Below are 27,112 nucleotides of genomic sequence, written 5' to 3' on the forward strand. Positions count from 1 at the left end.
CAAATGGTGGTTTTAGGAAACACTTTCCTTTTTTCTGCTTTCATGGAATGTGAGAAGGAAGAGACAAAGAATCTATAAAATTAGAGTCAGAGTGCCAAATATGCAAAATGCTATGAATGGAAATGGAATTGAAGAAATGTGATAATTATGAAATAAGAAGAAAGTAATCTTAAATAAGAGTCTACTGGGTCATCTCTATTCCTTACATCAGTAGTTACTCCTAAACCATCTTGGAAAAGTAATTACATAGATGTATTCATACATATTCAATCTGCAGAGGATATACTGTGACAGAATTTGAAGTGTTATCCGTCTACCATAATACTTAGAGTGAAAAATGCTTCCCTTCCTGTTTTATGCTCCTCAGAGATTCATATTCTCTATTTCTCTTCCATTTATAGAATGTTTTCAGTACTCTTACTGCTTTGAAATTTCAGTTAGTTCCTTTCTATTTTATCTGTAATGATCACTTTATTTTTTCTTTTTTTTTTTTTTTCTTTTTCACTGAAAAGTTGTGGTAAGAAGAATATGCCCCCTGCCAACATGTCTGTATCCTAGTGCCTAAAACTTAAAATATTTTAGGTTACATTGCAAAGGGATATTAAGGATTCAGATGGAACTCAGGTTGCTAATCAGCTGACCTTAAAATAGGAAGAATATCTTGGATTATCAGGTGGGTTCAGTGAAATCACAAGGATTTTGAAAAGTGGAAGAGGAAATAGAGAATCAGGAGCTGGCAGTATGAGGAATCTGCACAGTGGTGTTGGGTCTGAAGATGTAGGAAGGGAGCCATGAGTCAAGAAAAGCACATAGCCTCTGGAAGCAGGAAAAGAAAAAGAAACAAATTTTCTCCTAGAATCTCTAAAAAAAGAGACTCAACCCTTCTGATAGCTTGATTTTAGCCCAGGAAGATCCACGTTAAGACTTCCAACCTACAAAACTGTAGGATAATACACTTGTGTTCTTTTAAGTTACTAAGTAGGTGGTAATTTGTTGTAGCAGCAATAGAAAATTAATGCAAATTAAAAGGAAAATGTTTTTAAAATTTATTAACTTATTTTAGAAGAAGTGGAGTGTGGGGGAGGGGCAGAGGGAAAAAGTCTTCAAGCTGACTCCTCCCACTGGGCAAGGAGCCTGATACAGGGCTCAATCTCACAACCCATGAGATCATGACCTGCCAAACTAAGCCAGACACTTAACCAACTGAGCCACACAGGTACTTCCAAAGGAAATTTTCAGTAACTTATTATTTCTCAATACTTAGCATAAGTATTTTCACTATATTTTCTGTTAAAAATTTTTACAAAAAAAAAAAAAAATTTTTACATTAATTTCCTAAAACTTTTTCAAATCTTATTTTTTTATAATTGTCCTAGAATAAAGTCATATATAACTAACACCAACTAGTTGAAACAGAATACTTTTGTACATTACTTTCAAAGATGACAAAAATTTTCAAAAATATTATTACATCCTATATTTAAAACCACAAAGAATTTACTATCTTCAAATCTTAAAATATATGTAAGGGGATTATAATACCTTTTATCTTACATTATTTGTGAAATTTGTTAGAAACTGATGACATTCTAAAACATGAAAAAATTGCAATAAACTTTGCAATACTTCTCCTTCTCCTTATCTCTGATATATATACAAAATATATGTATCATATTTAGATATATATACATTTGAATAGCCTCCTCTTCATTTATTTAAGTGAAAGTTGGAGTTAAAAATCATCCCACAAATAAAATTCTATGATTAAATAACTTCACTGTGAATCGTACATTAAAGAAATATTGTCCATTTTGTATAGTATTCCTAAAAAAATGATAGTAAAGAACCCTGTTAGCTTATGAGACTAGAATTATGTAGACACCAAAATAATAAAAAAAGAATTATAAGAAAAACTGTACTAAGAATATAGAAACAAATATTTCAAATATTAGCAAATCAAACACAGAATTTAACTTCAAACTCTCACCAAAAAACAGGAATAAAGGGGACTTCTTTAATCTAACAAAGTCCATCTATAAGAAACTTACCCATAACATCTTACTTAATAGTTAAAGACTGATTTCCTACTATCATTGGGATCAAGAAAGGATATCCAATCATCACTCCTATTCAATAATTTTTAGAGGACTTATCCAGTAATATAAAATAAGACAAAAAGCATAGAAGTTGAAACACAATTGCCTATATGTAAACATCATGAAGACTCTGTAAATTCCAGAGAATGCACAAAGAGCTAATAATAAGTGAGGTTAGCAATTTTGAAAATATCCCAATAAAGACATTATGAAATTAGTGTAAGGATAAACTAACATAGCAATAAAACTAAATATATAGCCTAGAAATATAGCCACAAATATATATCAATTGCTGAATGAAAAAAGTATCAAGTAAACTCAAGGTGAACAGATTACTTAAAAAAAAATTTATACTGCACCATCTGGATAAGCCTGGGCTAAAGACAAGACTCAATTCCCACTTTACTCCCTATATAAAATTAATTTAATAACTCAAAGAGGTAAATTCAACATCTGAAAAATAAGATTTTTAAGAAACAGTAGGAGGAAATTTTTGTGGCCTGCGTTAAAAATTTTATAGGTAGGACAAACAGCATAAACTGTAAAAGAAAATAATGATAACCTGAACTTCGTGGGGGGGGGGACCTTGTTAAGGAAATGAATAAGCAGGCCATACACTGGAGAAAAATTCAAAACCCTTATCTGAGAAAGGACAGATGCCCATAATATATAAAGAAAGCATACAAGCTAAGAAGAAAAATGAAATAATTCTTTAAATGAACAAAAAATGAAAGAAAAAAAAATTTTAAATGGCCAAAAGATTTGAAAAAACAGCAAAGTCAAGCAAATACATTAAAGGATGCTTACTACTATTAGTCATTTGGGAAATGCAAATTAAAAAGCATTGTGATACTATTACAGAGCTACTGGATCAGGAAAAATCAAAAGCAAAAATAAAGATAAAAACAAAATCTAACCCAATAATAAAAAGAGATGACAAGAACATTTAGGAAAGGGAAAAAAAAAAAAATATATATATATATACACACACACACACACACAACTGTGAGAATGCAAAGTGATTCACCCACTGGAAAAGAATTCAATAGTTTTGGTTTTACACACACTTATCATATGACCCAGCAACCCCACACTGAGGTATGTGTCCAAGAAAATGAAATGTGCACATGTTGACAAGACCTCTACACCAATATTTGTGGCTATTTCATTCACAATAGCCACATATAAAAAAAATAAAAAAAAATAAAAAAAAATAAAAAAAAAAACAATAGCCACATATTTGAAAGAACACAAATACCCATCAACTGATGATCAATTCAATGGGAGAATATATAAAATTAAAAAACACAATACTGGTGAATCTCAAAGCACTTTGCTAACAGAAAGACAGACACACAAAGCTACTGACTGCATGATTTCATTCCTATGCCCTTATGAAAATGACAAAAATACAGAAACAAAAAAAGACAAATGGTTACAAGTTCCCAGGGTTGGGAATCCTGACTACAAAGGATCATGAAGAAAATTTTGTGATTATGGGGATCCCTGGGTGGCGCAGCGGTTTGGCGCCTGCCTTTGGCCCAGGGCGCGATCCTGGAGACCCAGGATCGAATCCCACATCAGGCTCCCGGTGCATGGAGCCTGCTTCTCCCTCTGCCTGTGTCTCTGCCTCTCTCTCTCTCTCTCTCTGTGACTATCATAAATAAATAAAAATTAAAAAAAAAAAATTAAAAAAAAAGAAAATTTTGTGATTATGGAAATTTTCTTTATCTTGATTTGGATTGTGGGTATATATATATATTTATCAAAACTCATCAATGAGAACATATCAATTTTAAGTCCAAAAATATAATAAAAATGATTTGGTATGTTAACATGAGCATAAAATTGTATGTTTATTTCTTTAAATTTATTTTCCTACAATTTCTATGAGTTAGAGAATGACTTCTTGTTTTCCTTCATTTTCCCAGCAACAGGTCTGTCAAACAATTTATGTATTAAATAAGTATGTGTGGACTAGAAAGCTTGACAAATCCAGTAAACAATTCTAATATATAATGAATATAACATGAGGATTAAGTCAATGTGATGGGAAGGAAGGAAGGAAGGAAGGAAGGAAGGAAGGAAGGAAGGAAGGAAGGAAGGAAGGGAAGAAAGAGAAAGAAAGAAAAGAAAGAAAAGAAAAGAAAAAAAGAAAGAAAGAAAGAAAGAAAGAAAGAAAGAAAGAAAGGAAGGAAGGAAGGAAGAAGAAAGAAAGAAGAAAAAAGAAAAGAAAAGAAAAAAAGAAAAGAAAAGAAAGAAAAGAAAAGAAAAGAAAAGAAAGAAAAGAAAAGAAAAGAAAAAAAAGAAAAGAGAAGAGAAGAGAAAAGAAAAGAAAAAAGAAAAGAAAAGAAAAGAAAAGAAAAGAAAAGAAAAGAAAAGAAAAGAAAAGGATTAATTGATTTGGAACTGTCAAGATCTCCAGAAAGAGAAATTACAATTAACAGATAAGGAAGAGTTTCAGGTAAGATATGTTATACAACGAATGTTTGTGTACCTCCAAAATTCAAATGTTAAAACCCTACCCTTAATGAGATGGTATTAGGAACTGGGGCCTTTTAAGGTAATCTAGAATTAGATGAGGTCATGTGGGTGGAGCCTTCATTAATCAGATTAGTACTTTTATATGGGTCAGAATTAGCTTGCTGTCTTTTTCTGTCACATGAGGATACCATGAGAAGTTAGCCATCTGCAGCCCAGAAAAGAACTTTCATCAGAACCCAACAATGCTGGCATTCTGATTTCAAATTTTCAGCCTCAAGAACTGTGAGAAATAAATTTCTGTTGTTGATAAGCCATGCATTTATGGCATTTTGTTACAGCAACCTGAGCTGCCTGATACAGAGTATTTTGAGATCTTGTTTAACAAGATACTTTATCAAGAATTCTTAACATTTCAATGGGTTAAAAGGGCAGCCCCGTGGCTTAGTGGTTTAGCACTGCCTTTGGCCCAGGGCGTGATCCTGGAGACCTGGGATCAAGTCCCACATTGGGCTCCCTGCATGGAGCCTGCTTCTCTCTCCGCCTCTCTCTCTCTCTCTCTCTCTCTCTCTCTGTGTGTCTCAAATAAATAAAAAATCTAAAAAATTAAAATTAAAATAAAGAAATTTTTAAAAGGCAAGCTAACAGAAACTTGTATCATTTTTGGAAATATATAAAATAGAACAGATGAATTAATTTGTTATGTACCTGCCACTATGCTTAACAACTTACACATATTACTGTATCAAATATCCCAGAACCAGTTCCTGAGTTAAGGTGCTCATGATGTCTTCATTTCCATTTAAGAAGGAGAATAATTTTCCCAAGGACACAGAGTATAAAACTTGAGAGTGTAGCTTCAGGACTGTCAAACTCCAATTCTGACCTCTATGAGATGCTGTGCCACCAATGGTATACCATCCAAACAGTAAGTGCAAAGAAAGAGAACTTGGTAAACTGGGTATCACTGAACTAAGAAACTATCACAAAAGCTTTTGAACAAATAGGCTCAAACTTAGACCACACTGTATTGAATTTCATGAGAACAAATCACCACATTTAGTTCTCAATGGAATGTGAGAATCCTTTACAGAAGTAAAAGCTGAGTAATTTGATTACACTATAGCAATTGGGAATGGGTGAATAGTTTTAAGAAGGGGGAAATAATCTTAATGGAATTAAATAATCCATTCCCTGTGCATGTGTATGTGTGACAACAAATAATTCAAAGTAAACTACTATAAAAACTGTCTTCTTTGCTCTTTGAGAAACTTTCTAGATGCAACAATTAGTTAAGTAGGCTAAAGGCTAAGCTGTAGTACAAAGGGTTCCCAAAATATAGTGGGTTAAGGAATATAGGAATTTAATCTTCTATGTAACTGTCCTGAGGTAAGAGGTCCAGGTTGGCAAGACAATTCCGCTCCATGGATTCATTCAGCATTGCTCTGCTATCCCACAGCGCATTGGCCTCGTCTGTAGTATCAAACTGAATTTTCTAGAGTCCACTTTCAAAGTTATGAAAAGGTGTGGACAGTATGGAAGAGTGGATAACTAATATGTTCAAGACTGGACCCAAAATTGTCATACATAATTTAGTTCACTTTCCATTATCAAGAGATTAGTCTTAGGCAACGCTTCACAGCAGATAAGCTGGGAAATATAGTCACTATAAGATGGCTGTAGCTCCCATTATAATAGAACGTGGGAGGAATTAATTTTGGCCAAAGGCTAACAGCCTTCACTTCTTGTTGGTATGTCCATGTGTGGTAATGTATGTGTCATGGAACAACTGCATGCACCATCAATGCACCAAAGTTAATGTATACTTTATCACAGTGCATTAGTTTTCGAAATATGATGAAATGACATTTTTCTGATTTCTACTGTTTAAAAATAACAGTCTATTTCATGGATAGAGGAAAAAATCTAACTCTAATTCTGTATATTTAGATGGCTACTTAATATTCTATTTTGTTTATTTTAGAAAGAGAGTGAGTGAGAGAGCATAGGAAAGGAGAGGGGCAGAGGGAGAGGAAGAAGCAGACTCCTTGCTAGGCAGAAGCCTGAGGATTGGGGGACTCAATCCTGGAACTCCAAGATCATGACCTGAACTGAAGATAGATACTTAACCAACTGAGCCACTCAGGTGCCCTGACTACTAATATTCTATTATATCAGCTGATCAAAAGCTCTTCCAGAAGCATAGCACGTGAACTACATGTACTTTATTTATTTTTTAAGATTTTATTTATTTATTCATGAGAGACAGAGAGAGAGGCAGGCAGAGACACAGGCAGAAGGAGAAGCAGGCTCCATGCAGGGAGCCCAACGTGAGACTCGATCCGGGGACCGTGGGATCACGCCCTGAGCCGAAGGCAGATGCTCAACCGCTGAGCCACCCAGGCATCCCTACATGTACTTTAAAGCTAGATTTATGGTGTAAAGCAAGGTTGTATAAATAAGAAACACTAAAAATGTTACTTTTGAAATTAAGATGCAATTTTAAAGCTATGCATTCTGTTTTTGGTACATAACATTTTTAATATATCTATTTTTATACACTTGTCCTATTTCAATTCATAAAACTGAGCTCACAAAATAAGCAGTTTCTAATTTGAGACTTCCTTAAAATGTGCCCCCAATTGACTTTACATTGTCACCAAAATTACTATGAAATAATGTATTAAGAAAGTGCATTCAGAAAGTCCTTCATAAAACATAAACGTGTTTCCTAAGAAGCATTAGCACTTTAGCACTCATTCATCTCTACCTACTTTCCCAACCTTTAAAGATCAGCTTTATCCAGATCACCACTCTTCCAATAAAAATTTAATGCAGGCTAGAATTGTGAGAGGAACATGAAATTTAAAATTTTCTAGAAGTCACATTTTAAAAAGTTGAAAACAATTAAAATTCATATTTTATTTAACCCTATATCTAAAATATCAAAATCGAATCAATATATAAATATTGCTAACATAGTTTATGTTATTTTTTATATTAAGTTTTTGAAACCTGGTATAAAACCTGGCAAGTATTTCCCTTTTAAAGCACATGTTAAATCTAAATATCAAAAGGTTCAAAACCTACATGTGGCTAGTGGCTACTATACTGGATGTGGCAGCGAAAATTGAAATGATTTTTACATATATCTTACAGGAAAAGATATCAAATATACAAAAACAATTTATTAAAGTTTACAGAATTTTGGAAGATAAAAATCTAGTTAAAATAATGTAGGAAGAAGCAATGACAACCGCAAAAACAAATAATGGAAGGAGTTAAGCACATGAATTTCTGGGCAAAAAATATACCAAGCACAAAAAATCCACAATGCTAATGCCTAAAAATGAAATTCCAGCTATGTTTTAGGAACTGTAAAAAGGCTAGTTGCTTAAAGAAGAGTGATTAAGGCAGGAAGTCTAGAAATTGAGACAGGAGACCCAACAAGGATCAGATTAAATAGAGACCTACAGAAATTATAATATAATGGCTTTACTGTAAGAGAACTGTGGAGACACTAGAACATTCTGAGCACAAAAGGGACAAGATTTAGTTGCATTTTTAAATATAACTCAGAGTTCTTAAGAATATGTTATGCGGACAAAGGATCTTACTGCCATTCTGTTGAAACCAAACTGAAAGTAGGTGTAGTAGTTTCTGAGGACCATCATAACAGATACTACACACTGGGTGGCTTACAATAGTATATTTTTTCTCTCTCAAATCAGAAGAAGTCCGAAATTAAGGTGTTGGACATGCTTTCTCTGAAATTCTCAGGGGAAGATCCTTCCTTGCTTTTTCCTAGCTTCTGACAGTTGCCGGATATCCTTGAAGTTGCTTGATTTGTGGGTGCTTTGCTCCAGTCTCTGAGGCAGCTCATGTAGTGGTCTCCCTGTGTGTCTCTGTATTCAAATGTCCTTATATGGATATCAATCATTACATTAGGGGCCACCTTAACCCAGGATGACTTCATCTTAACTGACTATCATCTACAAAGACACTATTTCCAAACAAGGTCACATGTACAACCACACTTGTGGTTAAGATTCCCACCTATCTTTTAGGGGGATGCATTCAGTCTCCAATAGGGAGCAAGAATGGAAGCAGAAGGACCAGTTAGGAGAATATTTTAGCAAAGCAAGATGGGAGACTGCGCTGAGGGAAGACATGCAGTAAAAACCTATGGACTTTAGATAGAGGCTCTGTGCTTTATTTGTAGAGAAGAAAATAAGTACTTGGGGTGTGTGTATGTGTTTCTCTCTTCCAGTCATGAATATACTTTCTGTACCACCCTGGATGGTAAATAAGAACACTAGTGAAGGGCAGCCCCAGTGGCTTAGCAGTTTAGCGCTGCCTTCCGCCTGGGGCGTGATCCTGGAGACCTAGGATCAAGTTCCACGTCAGGCTGCATGGAGCCTGCTTCTCCCTCTGCCTGTTTCTCTCTCTCTCATAAATAAATAAGTAAATAAGTAAATAAATACATAAATAGGTAAATACATAAATATTTTAAAAAAAGATCACTAGTGAAAATCTGGAACACCATATTCCTTAAAAGAATAATAAAGCAGGGGAGTCATAGTTATATGGTAGTGAGGGATTTAAAGATATGAAGGCAGAATGGTGTGTGGGAGTGTATGTGTGTACATGTGCTTGTGTGCATGTGTGTGGGGGGGTGTGTAGTGCACAGGGCTGAGTGGTGAAGGAGAAGAGAGGAGGAAAAAAAGTGCCAAATTAATTTGAAAAATGTGAGTAAATATTTTCAAAGACCAACATTTCATACAGGGAACTTTTGGTTAATGAGTTTCCACTTCAAATACAGAATAAGGCTATTAATTAGCTGTTCATTTGAATAAAGGAAATAAGGATAACTTAAGAAGTGGAAGTCCAGTAGTAAGAGCCTCTTAAAAAGTATCAAGATGCTAAAAGTATCAGACAGCAAATTTAACTATACTTCTAATACTAATTAAATATATTAACAAGTTAATAGGAGGTAGACGTAGAATATCATTTAAAAGTAGTTTTTAGAAAATGAGAAGACTAATATACACATTTTTTTGAGCTCAGATAAAAGTAACCTACATTTAAAAACTATCAAAAAAGATTTTAACTCTAAAAACAAGACTGTTTAGTGTGCTCTTTCTTAGAATTTAAGCCCAGTAATTATTTATTTTAATATCCTACTCATCCTTAATGATCATGCATGTTTTACTAAGAATTGCAGGTTTAATATAAATCAATTGCTTATTGCAAGTGTACAGCATTCATTACCTATCTTTGGTAGTTCTACTGTATTTTTAAGTATATTTAAAATTTTATATTCATGACTGATGCTTCTGAATAGGACAATTTACTCTCAATAAGGAAATGATTTTAGCAGAACTTATTACTAAGATGGATAACAACTGAGTTGGCACAAACTTCAGAGTAACTACCCAGCATGAAATAGTGTAATACATGAATTAGCAATTGAGGTGTAATGCCAATAATGAGGACTTCTGAATTTCAGGGATTCTTGAATTTGGAAATCTGTTTGGTTATTCCTCACAGAAGAGCTGCAGTATTTGTTGGTATGCTGCATAAATTAAGTTTTCTGTGTTAGGAAAATGATTTGTAGCTTTTGAAAGTAAAGTTAACAATTTGAAAAGCAAAATAATATACAAGTTATAGGAATGTAAATTTTAGTAGCTTTAAAGTGGAATTTCAAAGTTTTCTTATGCTTTTAAAATGTTCTAAAGGGACTAATATGTAACTCTGGTATTATTTTCCTATTACTGTTCAATATAAATACATTTTTTTGCATAGTTGCTAGAGTTTTTATTAATTAACCAGAGTAAGCTTTCACATCTTAGTACCCTTTAACAGCAACTAAGGACTTAAGAATTTGACTCTGATATACGTTGATTACTGATCCTTTTTTCTTTGGCAGGAAAACTGCAGAAATTTCAGTCAATTGTGTTGGCACTAACAACTACATGGCACTTAATTATCAATTTAAGATGATATTTAATCAAAATAAATTTCAAGTATTAAACTATCCCTAACACACATTTACAAATTAACTTTTAATTCAATTTAATATATTTTACATAAAACATAATGTAGCAATATACTTTGGAAACACATTGATCATCGGATACATGTCTTATGAAATAGCATGAAAAAGAAGCAAATGTTTATTATGATTAAATTATATATATTTTCTATACATATTTTAATAGAGCTTTTTATACATACTAGTTTCTAAATTGTCTTCAATAGGAAGTGGTTCTATTTCTAATTCAGCAAAGGGAAATATTCTGGGACCGACATCAATTTGTGTCAGGATACCCCTCCTTGCTTAAGATCCTTTACACTTAAGATTTTAGTGTTTTTGTTGCTTAGTTTCCTATAACTATATATTTGCTCAACATTTATTCTTCATTTATTAAAAATATTTCTTATCCCCTTCTACTCACTCATGTCCATCACAAACACATCCTCTCCTCTCCATTGCCATGGGTAATGGTAAGTATACTTCCATTGTTAAACTTATATAATCAGAAGCAAGTAGAGAAATAAAATCATCAAAATGATGATAGGGACTTTTCTACCACCTTCCCCTCAGAGAACACCAATTCTCACAATTGCCCAGGGATAAGAGAGCTTCTGTGGAGGTCCATGAGTCAAGAAGTTCTACCACAAAGTTGGAGCAAAAGAATCTGAAATCGGATATACTACAGAGAATAGGAGAGAGTTTCATGTTACTTGCACCATCCCTGCCCAAATGTGGCACAGCTCAGTGCCAAGACTGACCAATTCAGCCCATAATTTCTCCCACAGGGGAAACTAAAAGTATGTGAGTGAGCAACCAGCTTCTCAAACTGTGCAAAAAGCTGATGAAGAGGCCCACTTCTTTCTTATCCCTTCTTGAATAAGTCTGCATTCAAGTGCTGCATGACGGGGGAGGGGGGTGGTAAAGTGCTGCATGACTGGGGGGTGGTAAAAGCTTGGAGTACAGTATCCTGAAATAAGATATATCAAAGGGACACAGATCCTACTTACTGTTTCACAACTACATCAGGAAGCCAGACCATAGGCTACTAGGTATGCCATATCTGACCCCTAATCTGGTCCACAGTCACCCCAGTACTCCACATGCTTTGCCCATACATGCCCTGGCCCCATGGTGAGTTCCATGTGCATATCCCCAACAGCACTGAGAATGGGCCTTTGCAGACAGTTAGTGAGCACACACAGAAAGCCAACTCAACTCTACAAATTAAAAAACAAACAAGAGACTGTCAGTAACCAATTTGGCTTTGCAGACACACACTCTTAAGAAAGAATAAGAAGTGTGGAGCAGGCATAGCCATAGAAAAGGTTGAAGTCAGAATCTCTGACAAGGCTGATGGAAAGTATATCTTTCCTGAAACCAGTCAGTAAAGTCTGGAGGAGGAAACTATTTCTTCAATGTAAAGACAACAAATGCAAGGGTCAAAAAATATGGTAAAAAAAAAATGATGGAAACGTGACATTACAAAAAAAAAAAAAAGATAACTTTCTATTAACTTACACCAAAAAATGGAGATCTGCAATTTGCCTGATAAAGATATCAAAATAGTTGTTTTCAGGAAGCTCAGTAAGCAACAAGAAAAAAACACAAAGATATTTCACTGATACCAAGAAAACAACACATGAACAAACTTGAAAAGTTTAGATAAAAATAATAAATAGAAATTCTAGAGCTAAGAGAGCAATGAATAAAATGTAAACTACAACAGAGAGCATCAAAGAAGATCTAAACAGAAAAAAATAATCCATGAAGTAGAAGACATATTATTTGAAATTATCTAATCAGAACAAAAATAAAAGAATGAAGAAAGTCTATATGAACTATAGAATATCACAAAAAGAAACAATCTATGCATTATTAAAGCCCCTTAAGAAGAAGAGAAAAAGAAAGGGGCAGAAAACTTATTTAAAGATCTTATGGCTAAGAATTTCCCAAATCTGGGCAAGTTATAGATATGCAGGTTCAGTTTTCTTTATGATACATTATAATAAAACTGTCTAAAATCAAAGACAAAGAGAATCTTAAAATAGCAAGAGAAAAAAAGACTCACATATAGGGGAACCCATACACACACACCCAAGACCATTACCAGCTTTCATAGCAGGAAGCTTGGAGGCCAGGAGAGATACTGTGTTATACAGTATTGAAAGAAAACAGCAGCCAACAAAGAACACTTAACCCACCGAAGTTATCTTTCAAAAGTAAAGGAGAAATAAAGACTTTCAAATAAAAGTTGAGGGAGTTCATCATCACTAGACCGACCTTACAAAAACACTGAAAGGAGTTCATCAAACTGAAATAAAAGGGCAGACTGGTAATATAAAAACATACAAAAATATAAAACACACTGGTAAAACTAAGTACATATTGAAATTGAGAATATGCTAATATGGCAAATAAAGGTGTGCTAATAACTCTAGTACAAAGATTAAAGAAAAAAATATTAATAACTACTAGCTATAATAATTTATTAATTATAGGTTTTAAAAAAGAGATAAATTATTATATCAAAGATATAAATGGCTTGGGGGAGGTAAAAGACATAGTTTTTGCATATAATCTTAGTTGTTACAACTTAAAATAGTTTCTTACTGTTACATCCATAAAATGTTTTATGTAAGTCTCATGGTAACTACAAAGCAAAAATCCACTGTAGATACTCAAAAGATAAAGAAATCAAAACCTACTACAACAGAAAATCAGTAATTCATGAAAGAGAGGGGTCCAAGATGAAAATAATGTAAGATTCCTGAACTGATCACCTCCTATGGACATACCTAATCTAATACTACATATAAATAATTTCCCTCTGAAAAAAATATGAAAACCGGATGAACAGCTAGCTCCTCCACAACAAATGACAAAAGAACCACACTGAGATGGGTAGGACAGGAGGACAGGCAGAGACACAGTCTCACAAAAAAAACCTACCCTCAGCATGGCAAGACACAACAGGGAGAGAGATCTCAGTAGCCAGGTACTCTATCCAGAAGAAAGAGAGGTGGTGCTCCACATCGGGCACCCTAGCCCCTGGGATCTGCATCAGAGAGCACCCAGAATGCCTGGCTTAGCAAACCAGAGACTGACATCCAGGAGTCCCAAATTACTAGAGGAAACTGGGTTCCCCTTTAGAAGGTTTGTGTGCAGTCACACTTGCCCTGAGACAGTGAATGAAACAGCAGTTTGAAAAGCACCAAGACTGTATGTAAGGAAGATTCATTTGCTGATCTGGGTACACTGGTAAAGGAATGGGAGATAGCTGAGACACTCTTCGGAAACAGAGGTGCTGGTGGATACCATTGCTGTATTCTCCACATAGCCTGCTAACAAAGGTGGGCAAACCTGAATATGGCACCCTCTTGCTGTTTAGCTGGGATGTGGTAGGACTTGCCAACGCACAAGAGTATGGGCATTTGCAACATTCCCTCACTTTTTGGCTGCAGTAGATGCGCCCAAATAGTTTGCAGAGCTCTCCTGCTTCACAGCTAAAGTTTGTGAGCAACTGAGCAGTTAAGACACTTTCCCTCAATCCCCTAAAGCTTAAAGCCTATGCACTCTCTAGCTGTACTGCTGAAGAGACTCACTTCAGAAGTAAAGACTCACACAAACTGAAAGTAAAGGGATGGAAAAAGATATTTCATGAAAATGGAAACTAAAAGTAAGGTGTAGCTATACTCGTATCAGTTAAAACAGATTTCAAGACAGACTATAATAAAGACAAGGGGGTAACTACAAAATGATAAAGGAGCCAATCTAGCCAGAAGATAAAACATTTACAAACATATATGCACCTAACAAAAGAGCACCAAAACATATAGAGTTATCAATAGTTCTTAAGGGAGAAATAGACAGGAATACAACATTAGTATGGAATTTTACCACCCCAGTTACATTAATGAATGGATCATCCAGACAGAACATAAATAAGGAAACATTAGCCTGAAATGACACATCATGCCAGATAGGCTTAATAGAAATATGCAAAACATTCCATCCAAAATCAGCAGAATACACATTCTTCTCAAGGGCACATGAAACATTCTCCAAAACAGATTACATGTTAGGTCACAAAAAAAGTCTCAATCAATTCAAAAATACTGAAAATGTATCAAGCATGTTTTCCAATAACAATAGTATGAAACTAGAAATTATTTATAATAAGAAAACTGGAAAAATTACCAATACATAGAAATTAAACATGCTACTGAAAAGAAGCACCTGACAGAATTTAATATCCAGTTACTATAAAAATGCTCAATAAAGTAGGTATACAGGGAACATACTTCAACACAAAAAAAGGCCATATATGACAACCCTACAACTACTCTCATACTCAACTATCAAAACCTGAAAGCTTCTCCTATAGGATCAGGAATAAGATAAGTAGGGGTGTCTGGGTGTCCCAGTCAGTTATGTGTCTGCCTCTTGATTTTGGCTCAGGTCATGACCTCAGGGTTGTGAGACTAAGCCCCATGTTGGGCTCCACACTGGTTGTGAAGCCTACTTAAGATTCTCTCTGCCTCCCTCTCCATCTGCCCCTCAACCCCTCTCCCCTCTCCTTCTCTAAAAAAAGAAAACAAAAAGGAAAAATGAGTGGGAACTATCAGAAAGGGAGACAGAACATGAAAGACTCCCAACTCTGGGAAACGAACTGGGGGGGGTGCAAGGGGAGGTAGGCAGGGGGTGGAGGTGACTGGGTGATGGGCACTGAGGTGGGCACTTGACGGGATGAGCACTGGGTGTTATTCTATATGTTGGCAAATTGAACACCAATAAAAAATAAATTTATAAAAAAAATAAAAGGAGTAAGACAAGTATGCCCATACCCACTTTTATTCAACACAGAATTGAAAATCCTAGCCAGACCAATTGGGCAAGTAAAAGAAATAAAAGGCACCCAAACTGGAAAAAAAGTTAAACTGTCACTATTAGCCAATAACATATTACATACAGAAAACCCTAAAGACTCCAGAAGGAAAAAAAAAATCTGTTAGAATAAGTGAATTCTGTTAGTTGCAGGAAACAAAATTAATATACAAAAATCTGTTACATTTCTACACACTAATAATAAACTATCAGGGAAATCAAGAAAACGATCCATTTATATTTGCATCGAAAAAATTATAAAACACCTAGGAATTAATTTAATCAAGCAGGTGAAACACATGTACTCTGAAAACTCTAAGACACTGATGAAAGAAACTGGAGAAGACACAAATATATGGAAACAATTTCATGTTCATGGAATGTTTAATATTGTTAGAATGTACATACTGTCCAAAGTAATCTACTTTGTAATCTAGTAAATTAAATCTAGATTTAATGTAATCCCTATCAAAATTCCAATGGCATTGTTCACAAAACTAGAATCAATAATTCTAAAATTTGTATGGAACTACAAAAGACCTCGAGTAGCCAAAACAGTCTTAAAAAGAACAAAGCCAGAGTTATTACGCTTCCTCATTTCAAACCATATTACAAAGCTATAGCAATCAAAACAATATAATACTGGCTTAAAAACAGGTACATAGATCAAGAGAACACAACAGAGAGCCCAGAAATAAACCTGCACATATATGATCAATTAATCTATGACAAAGGAGACAAGTTCATACAACCGAGAAAGGACAATCTCTTCAATAAATAGTGTTGGGAAAACTAGACAGCTATATGCAAAATAATGAACCTGGACCATTTTCTTACACCATATGCAAAAATGAATTTAAAAAAGGTTAAAGACTTCAATGTAAGACCTGAAATCATAAAACTCCTCTAAGAATACATAGATGATAATCTCCTTGACCTTGGTCCAAGTGATGTACTTTTAAATTTGATTCCAAAAGCAAGGTAACAAGCTAAAATAAGTAAATGGTACTACGTAAAACTAAAAAGCTTCTTCACAGTGGAAGAAACCATCAACAAACACTGACAATTATATGCCAACAAATTAGCCAACCCAGAAAAAATGGATAAACTCTTAAAAACATACAATCTACTGAGAGTGAATCATAAAAACTAATTATGAGTAAGGATGTTAAAGCAGTAATCAAAAACATTATATTAATTACAATGCATATAACTTTTGTTAGCAGGGACATAAAAGAATATTGATTTTGCATATCTTCTAGCATTTTAATTATGTAAGAAATAGCAAAACAAATATTTAATCAGACCACAAAGGGTGTCAAAGGTAAAATGTCAATCTTAAACACATTGTAATCAAGGCATGACCGTTTGAAAAATAGAATTCCACATAAGTCGATCATTACTCTTTTATATTTAATTAGTTAATATATAGATCATATAGTGTATATTATGTATTAATACCTATCTGTATAAATGCATAATAGTAATCTTCTAATTTTTCATGATATATGAAAATTACTGCAAATCTAGTAATAGTTCTTAAGGCAATTAAATGTCTTGCCATTCTTTTATGCCATTTTCTAAACTACCAACAGGAAATAAAAACATTTTTAATTGTATCATGATAGAATATGAATTCCACTGTATGCTGAAGAACAAATCCAAGCTAATACTTGTAAATATTCCTTAAAGAACCAAAATTAAAATTAGATTTAAAAACCCTATGGGTTCAGTACAAAATTTACTTAAAAACACATACACTAAAATGGTAGTTCTCAAACTCTACAATGCCTAAGAATCACAGGGAAACTTGTTAAGAGAATTTCTTGACTCACCCCCAGATAATTCAGATTGTGTATGTCAAGGTGGGGGCCATAAACCTGAGTTTATAATATAATTATAGGCAATATTGATGCTGCTAGCCCTAGAAACATTATTTGGAAACCACTGTTTTAAAACACCAAGCACTCTTTGAAGATTTTGAGCAGATGTCAGGAGAGAAAATGGTGTTTAAAAAGATAAATGGATAGGGATCCCTGGGTGGCACAGCGGTTTGGCGCCTGCCTTTGGCCCAGGGCCCGATCCTGGAGACCCGGGATCAAATCCCATGTCGGGCTCCCGGTGCATGGAGCCTGCTTCTCCCTCTGCCTGTGTCTCTGCCTCTCTCTCTCTCTCTCTCTCTCTCTGTGACTATCATAAATAAATAAAAATTTAAAAAAAAAGATAAATGGATATTTATGGCTATTTTCCTTTAGAATTAATAACAAAATGAAAAACTTATCGTTAGTGTACTTGTAAAAACAGAAGACTCAAAAAAAAAAAAAAGAAGACTAATTCAAACTCAGGAAAGAATGAATTAATCATGCCTAGATTTTAACATTAGCTCTACACATTAGTCTGTCAAGTTACTAAAATTTCTTGGACTCAGTCTCTCTGCAATGTGCCTCTATTAAAATATAAAATATTGTGAAGAAGAGCAAATAACTCTTTGGGAAATTGCCTTAACTAAAGCTAATCCTTGATATGTGCCTTGGCATGGATATTATTTTATAAAAGAACATTTTAATGAACTAATGTCTGCCTCAAAAAGCCATTGTTGAGCTTTATTTATTCACGAATCATACAGGATTATGTTAAAGAATTAGAGTTCATGCTTTATTCTCTAATTTTCATTAATGTTTAAGTTGGAAGACTTTTGCCAATATGCTTACCTCTCTGTATTTAGCCATTCAATATATCACCATACAGAAATAAAATGACACCAAAATCATTTATCCTAAGAGACTCTGATGTTAAATAGAAGTATTTCTGAAAGTTTTAGATGTCTAATTAACTATTTATATTCATTTGACACTAGGATTAAAGTCTTTGGGGGGATGTAGGTGGGAAGAATGATCAAGTCTCTGGATTCATAATTTATTAACTATCAAATGCCTCTCTCAATTTTACTCTATTCCCTCCATTTTCAATATAATTTAAAATAACACATTAACCGCTTCTTCTAAATGAGAAAGAGGTATTATTAGTCTGAACTCATCTTATTAACCCATTATCTTTTGATATATTTTAATCACAAGTGATAGGATGTATGGGACCAAGTTGGACGAATCCTAAGAATAATTCTATAGAAAAATTCTGGAACTGGTTTCATTCAAGATAAAAACACACACAAAAAGGAGGCTAGTCCTACATAAAAAGACATTTCTGCCTACATATTCCTTTAATATGGGATGTATGATATGACTGGAGCTGCAGCAGTCCTCTTGTAAACATGAGACAACAAGCTTCCTTTCTCTGGAAGCTTTTCACATTTTGTAATGTGAAATAATGGACTGTATTGAGGGAGTGAGTTGCTGTTCATCCAATAAACTGCTATTTTCTCCCAAAGTTTTACAACTAGTAAAGAATACTAAAATACACTAGTATTTTAGCAGCTACGTTCAACATTTTTTAAAGCAAAATGCTGATTTACTGAGCTAAACTCGTCTCATGAAAATATGATATATGCATAAAGGATATTTAAGATAAATGGAAGAGCATTTCACTATATTACATATATTTTAAGATATAAATCTGGGACAATCAAATAAATGACTTTTCCTTATTTGAACAGGTTACTACTCACATATAAAAATGATTATTTAGGGACACCTGGATGTCCCTAAATAGTAGTTGAACATCTGCCTTTGGCTGAGGATGTGATCCTGGGTCCTGGGATAGAGTGCCTCTGCCTATGTCTCTGCCCTCTCTCTGTGTCTCTCATGAATAAATAAAATCTAAAAAAATAAAAAATAAATAAAAATGATTAGTTTGGAAAATAAAAAATTTATAAATCAAATGTAGAACAAAATTTGCCACCTCTGTTAAAACTGTTGTCTCTTTATTACTACTGAAAAATAGGTATCTTATGCACATATTAATATATTCATGTGAATAAGTCCAGATACACACATGGAGAAAGAAGCCCCATTTTTTCTTAATTTAAAGAAATTTTAAGAAATTTAAAATTTCTTAATCTTATAAAAAACACTATTTCACTTTTACCACAATTGTAAATGCCCTTTTTCAAACATAAAAATTATGCATGTGCCATTAACAAAGGCACGCACACTTGCAACTGGTAGATAATTAAGTTCCAGACATCTCAGGCACAGCATAGTGGTTATAGTCAATAGTACTATATTATAAACTTCAAACTTGCTAAGAGTACATCTTAAATGTTCTCATCACACACACAAAAAGGAATAGTAATCATGTGATATGATAGAGGTTACAGGTAACACTAGTGCGGTAATCATACTGCATTATATAAATGTGTCAAATCAACATGCTCTCCACCTTAAGAATGGTTTTACATTTTTAAAATGGCTGATAAAAAGAAAAAGTATTCCCTAGCATGTGGATATTATATGAAATTAAAATTTCAGCACCCATAAATAATATTTTTCGAACATAAGATCTTTTTTTATTGTGGCAAGAACACCTATATTTTAACACAATAAAATATACAGAATGTTGTACACAGATCTGTAAATCTTATTTATCTTGATTAACTGAAACTTTCTACCCACTTTTTATAGTAACTTCTCATTTTTGTCTCCTCCCAGGCATCATTCTACTCTCTGTTTCTAAGTTTGACTATTTTAGAAACATCATCTGAGTGGAATCATACAGTACTTGTCCTTTGATAACTGGATTATTCTCTGTAGAGTAACATCCTCCAGATTCATCTATGTTGTTGAAAATGTTATGATTTCCTTATTTTTCATACCTAAGCAGATTATTTCATTGTGTGTATGTATTTGCATGTGTCACATTTTCTGTACCTATTAAGACAGATACATAACTTGTTTCCCTATATTGGCTGTTGTGAAAAAGGCTGCAATGAACTCAGCAGTGCAGATATATCTTCTCGATCCTGGTTTTAATTCCTTTGGATATATACTTCCCAATGGAATTACTAAATCACATTGTAGTTCTATTTTTAATTTTTTCAGGAACTTCCATATGGTTTTCCACAGCAGCTGCACCATTTCACATTCTCGTCAATAGTAGATAGGGTTCCAATTTCTTCATATCCTCAATAACACTCATCACTTCTGTTGTTTTGATAATATCCATCCTAATAGGTGTAAGATGATTATCTCAATTGTGCTTTTGATTTGCATTTCCCTTAAAATTAGTAATGTTAAGCTTTTTTTTTTTTTTCCATATACCTGCTACTATTCATATGTTATTCTTTGGAAAAATGTCTATTCAAGTTCTTTGCCCATGTTTTAAACAGGTTATTTGCCTATCTGCCTTTAGTTGAAGGACTTCCCTATATATTTTGGACAATTAACCCCTTTATCAGATATATGGTTTGAAAGATTTTCTCCCATTCCATAGGTTGCCCTTCCATAGGATGTTTCCTTTTCTGAGAAGCTTTTTACTTTTATGTAGACTCACTGCCCATTTTTGCTTTTGTTATCTTTGATTTTGGTGTTTTATCAAAAATATCTCTATGAAGATCAATATCATAAAGTTTTTGCCTATCCTATGCTTTCCTTTAGGGGTTTCAATTTCAGGTCTAATAATTAAGCCTTTCATCCATTTACATGATTTTTGTGTATAGGGTTAGATAAGGATCCAATCTCATTCTGTTGCAAATGAGTACCCAGTTTCCCCAACATCATCTGTTGAAGAAACTATCCTTTCTCCATTGTGTATTTGGCAACTTTATTGAAGAGCAATTGATTATATAGTCATGCTTTATTTTGAGGATCTCTATTCTATTCCACTGGTCTATGTTTTTATGCCAGCATCACACTGTCATAATAACTATAGTTTGAGATCACATAGCTTGAAGAGCAGAAAATATTTATTAGTTGTCCCTAGAAAGGAAAAGTTTACCCACCCTGAACTACGCAAAAATGTGACTTCAGGAGATATCCGGCCTCATCATAATCCCCAAGAGAATTCTACTATGTGAATTATGACACAAAGTCATTGTATCTAGGAAACAGTGGTTGGCACTGCTATAACATTTTGGACTGGTCATTGACCATGGAGGCCATGACCCATGGAGGTTGCTAGAGAGTCTAATCTCTCAAGCATCTCTGACTAATATTCCCAGTATCATCCTCCAAACAAGGGTGCAGATGTGAGCTACTAACAGCTAACAGCTGCTACTGCCAGACAATTAGTGTCCTGGATTGGTAAATGGCATTTGGGCAGTGCAACAACAGCATCTATTATAGATAGCAACACTAGTGTCTTACATATACTGAAATGTTTTACCTGCAAACCATGTGTCTGAATATCCAGAATATGTAATCTTCATCCTTAAAACTGAAGAACTAATAAATGTAGCGTTATAACATTCTTAGGAATTTATCTAGCAGCATCAATTACTATTAGACGTATTCATGCACTTTAAGCCAACAGTCTTCTTTATCCATATACCAGAATATATTTACAAGTTAATGGGATCGCTGGGTGGCTCAGCGGTTTAGAGCCTGCCTTTGGCCCAGGGTGTGATCCTGGATTCCTGGGATTGATTCCTGCATTGGGCTCGCTGCCTTGAGCCTGCTTCTTCTCCCTCTGCCTGTGCCTCTGCCTTTCTCTCTCTGTGTCTCTCATGAGTGAATAAATAAAATCTTTTTCTAAGAAAAGAATATATAAGTTTAATAAAACATTTTAATGAAATTTACAAAGAGTTTATGACTGAAAACTTGATGACTTGTTCATAACCAAATAAAATAAGCATAGAAAAATTGTAAAAATGCTTAGCAAAAAAAAAATATTGTAAAGTATTAGCAAGAACTGTCTTTCAGTGATAAGAAACAGTATTTGCTTGCCACATTTTTTATCTGAGTATGTTGTTTCTATGAACAAATAAGATAAATATCATAATATATATTTACATATACATTTATAAATGTTTATATGTAAATAAATTTTATATGTATAAAGGACAAAGTCATGGAGTATATGAGCTATACAAATAATGGAGTTTTTTAAACTTTTTATTATGGAAACATTTATATATAAAAATAGCACAGTATAATAAATACCTGTACACATCACTTAGATTTAACAGTTGCTGACATTATGTCATAATTCCTCTTTTATTACTGCTGAAGTACATTAAAGATATCACATTTCACTCCTAAATACTTCACTATTCATCTCTAAAACATAGTATTTCCTAAGATAACAAAATATCATAAAACTTCAAACAAAATGATTAATTTGTAGATTTCACCAATTACCTTTTTCTTTCAATTTAAAAAAATTGTGGTAAAATACAAAAACATAAAATGTATCATCTGAAGCATTTTTAAGGGTATAACTCAGTGGTATTAGGTAGATTCATAGAGTAGTACAACCATTGCCACCATCCATCTCCAAAATTATTTTAATCTCAAAATATGAAAATCTATACCCATTAAACAATGAATGACTCCCTAGTCAGCCCTTCTCCTCAGCCTCTGGCAACCATCATTCTACTTTCTTTCTATGATTTTGATTACTCTAAGTATGTCATATAAGGTATATGTCTTTTTGTGATTCTGCTTATTTCACTTAGCAGAATGTCCTCAAGATTCCTCCATGTTGTAGTGTCCTACTTCTAAAGCCTGAATAACATTCCATTATTTGCATACACCACAGTTTGCTTATCTATTCATTTACTACAGATACTTCACTTGTTTCAACTCTTTAACTTAATTAATAGCCTGCTGTAAACATGAAAATGCAGATATCTCTGACACCCTCCTTTCAATTTTTTAGTATAGACCCAGAAGTGAGATTACTTAATCATTTGGAAAATCTGTTTTTAATTTTTTGAGGAACCATCATGTTTTGCACAGCAACTATATCATTTTAGATTTTCATCAATAGTGCACAAGAGTTCAAATTTCTCTAAATCCTTGCCAACTCTTATTTTCTATTTTTCATATTAGTAATCCTAAAGGGTGTGAAGTGCTATCTCATTACAGTCTTCATTATCTATTCCCTAATAATTAGTAATGTTCAACATCTTTTCCTGTGGTTATTGTGTATTTCCATATCTTCTTTGGAGAAATTTAGAGTCAAACACTTTGTCCATTTTTTAATGCAGGTGTTTGTTTTTTTGTTGTTGAGTTTTAAGAGTTTCTATATATTCTGGATAGTAATATCAGATGTATGATTTGCAAATAATCTCTCCCATTCTGTAGGTCACCTTTTGCTCAGTTGATAGTATTGGTTTTAAATTTTCAGTAAGTACAATTTGTAATGATTTTTTTTTCTTTTGTTGCCTTTGCCTTTGGTGTCAGATCCAAGAAACTGTTGCTAAATCCAATACTGTGAAACTTTCCCCCTATGTTTTCTTCTAAGAGTTTTATAGTTTAGGTCCTACACATAGGGCTTTGAATCCATTTTAAGTTAATTTTTGTATGTGGCTTTAAGTAAGCATCTAACCTCCTTCTACATATGAATGTCCACTTTTCCTCAGCATCATTTGTAGAAGAGACTGCCCTTCTCCACTGAACTATCTAGATACCCTTGTCAAAAATCATTTGGCCATATGTGCAAGGGTTAATTCTGGGTCCCAAACCACATTGTTTTGACTATCATGACTTTCTTTTTAAAGATTTTATTTATTTATTCATAAGAGACACAGTGAGAGAGACAGAGACATAGGCAGAGGGAGAAGCAGGCTCCCTGTGGGGATCCTGATGTGGGACTTGGTCCCAGGAACCCAGGATCACAACATAAGCCAAAGACAGATGCTCAACCACTGAGCCACTCAGGTGCTCCTTGATTACCATAGCTTTGTATTAAATTTTAAAATAAGAAAGTGTAAGCCTTCACTCTTTTCTTGACTTTATAGAAATTTGTCCATTTCATCAAGATCACCCAATTTGTCGCCACACAATTATTGAGAACAATCTCTTATAATATTTTTTCTTTATTTCTGTAGAATTGGTAGTAATGTCTCCATGTTCATTTCTGATCTTAGTAATATAAGTGTTCTTTTTTCTTCCGTAGTCAATCTAGGTAAATCAATTTTGTCGATATTTTTTAAGAACTAGTTTTTGGTTTTGTTTATTTTCTCTATTACTTTTTCTATGTAGTCTGCTCTAAGCTTTATTATGTCTTTCTTTTTTCTAGCTTTGTGATTAGTTTGTTCCTCTTCCTTTAGTTCTGCAAGTTATCAAGATAGATTGTTGATTTAACACCTGTCTTCTTTTTAATGTGAGCTTTTATAGCTGTAAATGTCCTCTTTGGCACTGCTTTTACTATGTCCCATAAGTTTTGGGATGCTGTGTTCTCATTTTCATTTGTATTTATTTATTTTCTAATTTCCCTAGTGATTTTTTTCTTGAGCCCATTAACTTTCTAAGAATATGTTGTTTAATTTCCTCAAATTTGTGTATTTTCCAGTTTTTTGTCTGTTATTGACTCTACCTTCATCCTATTATGGTCAGAGATGATACTTTGTATGACATCTTTTTAGACCTGAGACTTAATTTATGGCCAAAATATGTTTATATCCTATAAAACATCCCATATGTAGTTGAGAAAAATGTGTATTGTGTTGCTGCTGTTTATGCAGTATCTTGTATATGTCTATCAGATCTAGTTGTTTTACTATGCTATTCGTCAAGTCCTCTATTACCTTACTTGTCTTTTACCTGGTTGTTCTAGTCATGGATAGTACTGAAGTTTCCAAATATTATAACTGATATTTTTGTCTATTTTCTCCATTTCTATCTCTTTTTGCTGAATATATTCTTAAGGTCTGTTGTTAGGCACATAAATGTTTATAACTTTTACAACTGCTTGATGTATTCACCATTTTATTAACATAGAATATCCTTTTTTGTCTCTTATAAAATTTCTTGATACAAAGTCTATCTGTATGATATTAATATAGTCATTTCTGCTCTTTATTATTTGCACCTATCTGTATGATATTAATATAGTCATTCCTGCTCTCTTTATTATTTGCACTAATATGTTTTTCCAACCATTCTCTTTCCATTCATTTCTATCTTTGGATCTTAGTATATGTGCTGCTGAATTGAACACTGTGTCTTTGGATTTAAAGCGAGTATCCTATAGACAGCATAAAGTTGAATTATGGTTCTTTTTGCTTTTTAAATATATTCTGCCAATCTGTATTTTGATTGGGAGCTTAAACCATTTTTATTAAAGTACAGATAAGGACGGGCTTATTCCTGTCATTTGCTGTTTGTTTTCTATTTGTCTGACAGGATTTTGTTCCTCACTTTTTGAATTACTGTCTTCTGTTTAGTTGATTTTTTTTTAATGAACTGTTTAAATTCCCTTCTCATTTCCTTTTGTGTATATTCTATAGCTTTCTGTGTCTGTGTTACACTGTGAATGACATTTAATATCCTAGAGTATAACATTTTAATTTTTATTTATATCATAACATACAAAAACTCAGCTCCTTTTATGTAACTGTTCCACCTATTTCAGTTGTCACAAAATTATATATTCATACACTGTCCAGTAACACAAGCTAATAATTTTTAAAAGCTAGTCTTTTATGTAGAAAACCAAATGTGGAATTACAAACCAACGTTGCAATACTAATCTTAAAATTGCCCATGTATTTACTTTAACTGCCATCTATATATCTTCTTATTGCTCTGATTTACCACCTAATGCCCTTTCATTTAAATTTGCAAGCCTCCCTTTAGTATTTCTGTAGAGGACTTCTGGTGATAATAGACTTCCTCTGCTTTTGTTTACTGGGAAAGTCTTAATTTCTTCCTCTATTTTGAAGAACAATTTCTTGGACATAGGATTCTTGGTTGATTTTATTTTCTTTTAACACACTAAAGGTATCAGCCCACTATTTTAGCCCTCCACATTTTCTGATGAGAAATCTGTTTATCTTACTGAGGATTCCTTGTATGGGATGAATCACTTCTCTCTTGATGCTTTCAAGATAGCCTCTTTGTTAGGCTTTTGATACTGATTTTAATGTGATTTTAATGTATTTTGGTGTCGATCTCTTTGAGTTTATCATACTTGGAAGTCTGTAGAGCTTTTTAGATATTTACATTCATATATTTCATCAAATATAGAAAATTGCTGTTTCTTCAAATATTCCCTCTACTCTTTCTTCTCTTTCTATTCTTCTCTAAGACTCTCACACTATATATATATGCTGATCCATTTGATAAACTCTACTCACTTTTTTCATTTTCCGATTCCTCAGAATCAAGAATTTCAGTTGTGCCATCTTTGTGTTCCTCATTCTTTCTTCTCCCTCATTCTTCTCCTCATTCTTACATGAGCCCGTGAATCCCTAGTGATTTTTGCATTTTAATTATTGTACTTTCCACACCCAGAATTTCTTTTTCATGTGTTTTTAGGTTTTTTCTTTGATATTTCTGTTTTTGTCATACATTGTTTTCTTGATATTCTCCAGCTCTTCCTTGATCTTTAAGCATCTTTAAGACAATTGTTTTATGATCTGTCTAGTAGTTCTGCCATCAAGTTTTTCTTACATAGAATTTCTGTTGATTTTTTTTCCTTTAATGGTACACACTACCTTGTTTCTTTATGTCTTACAATTCTTTTAACTGTAGACTAGGGCAGCCCGGGTGGT

At 33.5% G+C, this 27,112-nt stretch overlaps 1 long non-coding RNA gene across 2 annotated transcripts in view; it reads right to left on the bottom strand.

Annotated features, from left to right (window-relative positions):
• LOC140608046 (uncharacterized) overlaps positions 1-27,112 on the bottom strand; it is a 58,151-nt gene that overhangs the window by 22,243 nt on the left and 8,796 nt on the right. Inside the window, exon 3 of one of the 2 annotated variants that reach the window (XR_012009993.1) lies at positions 19,124-19,274. The exons of the other annotated variant lie outside the window; for it this stretch is intronic. This is a non-coding gene — a long non-coding RNA (uncharacterized lncRNA). The remainder of the gene's footprint in view (positions 1-19,123; positions 19,275-27,112) is intronic. 2 annotated transcript variants of the gene reach the window in all.

This window comes from Canis lupus, chromosome 17 (genome assembly GCF_048164855.1).
Source record: "Canis lupus baileyi chromosome 17, mCanLup2.hap1, whole genome shotgun sequence".
Lineage (NCBI taxonomy): Eukaryota > Metazoa > Chordata > Mammalia > Carnivora > Canidae > Canis > Canis lupus.